Source organism: Schistocerca cancellata, chromosome 8 (genome assembly GCF_023864275.1).
Source record: "Schistocerca cancellata isolate TAMUIC-IGC-003103 chromosome 8, iqSchCanc2.1, whole genome shotgun sequence".
In the NCBI taxonomy this organism is placed as follows: Eukaryota; Metazoa; Arthropoda; class Insecta; order Orthoptera; family Acrididae; genus Schistocerca; species Schistocerca cancellata.
The window spans coordinates 7,742,426-7,742,943 of record NC_064633.1 but is presented as its reverse complement, the minus strand read 5'-3'; positions in this window follow the sequence as shown (position 1 = coordinate 7,742,943).

Here is a 518-nt window from a genome sequence, read left to right as displayed (position 1 = left end):
CTATCGAGTTCATCTGTCACCCTAATTACAGACCGAGCGAGGCAGCGCAGTGGCCTGCATACTGGACTCGCATTTGGGAGGACGACGGTTCAAAACTGCGACCAGCCTTCCTGCTTTTGGTTTTGCGTGATTTCCCTAAATTGCTTGAAGGAAACGCCGGGATGGTCCCTACGAAAGGACATGGCCGACTTCCTTCTCCATCCTTCCCTAATCCGATGGGATCGATGACCTCGCTGGTTGGTCCCCCTCGCCAACCAACTAACCAACCAATGACTATGGCCCACCATACAGCTCTGTGAGTAGGTTCATTTTAATTATTGCCACCCAAAGAAAGTCAGGTGTATGGTAAGACGTCATGTTCGAATTCGCGCCCGCACACACATACATACACACACACACACACACACACACACACACACACACACACTCACTTATACTCGCCACCGCAATTCCTCACCGTGACAACGTATCACTGTTACTCTTACCATTTAAATGGAGAAGGGTGGAATTTTAGAAAT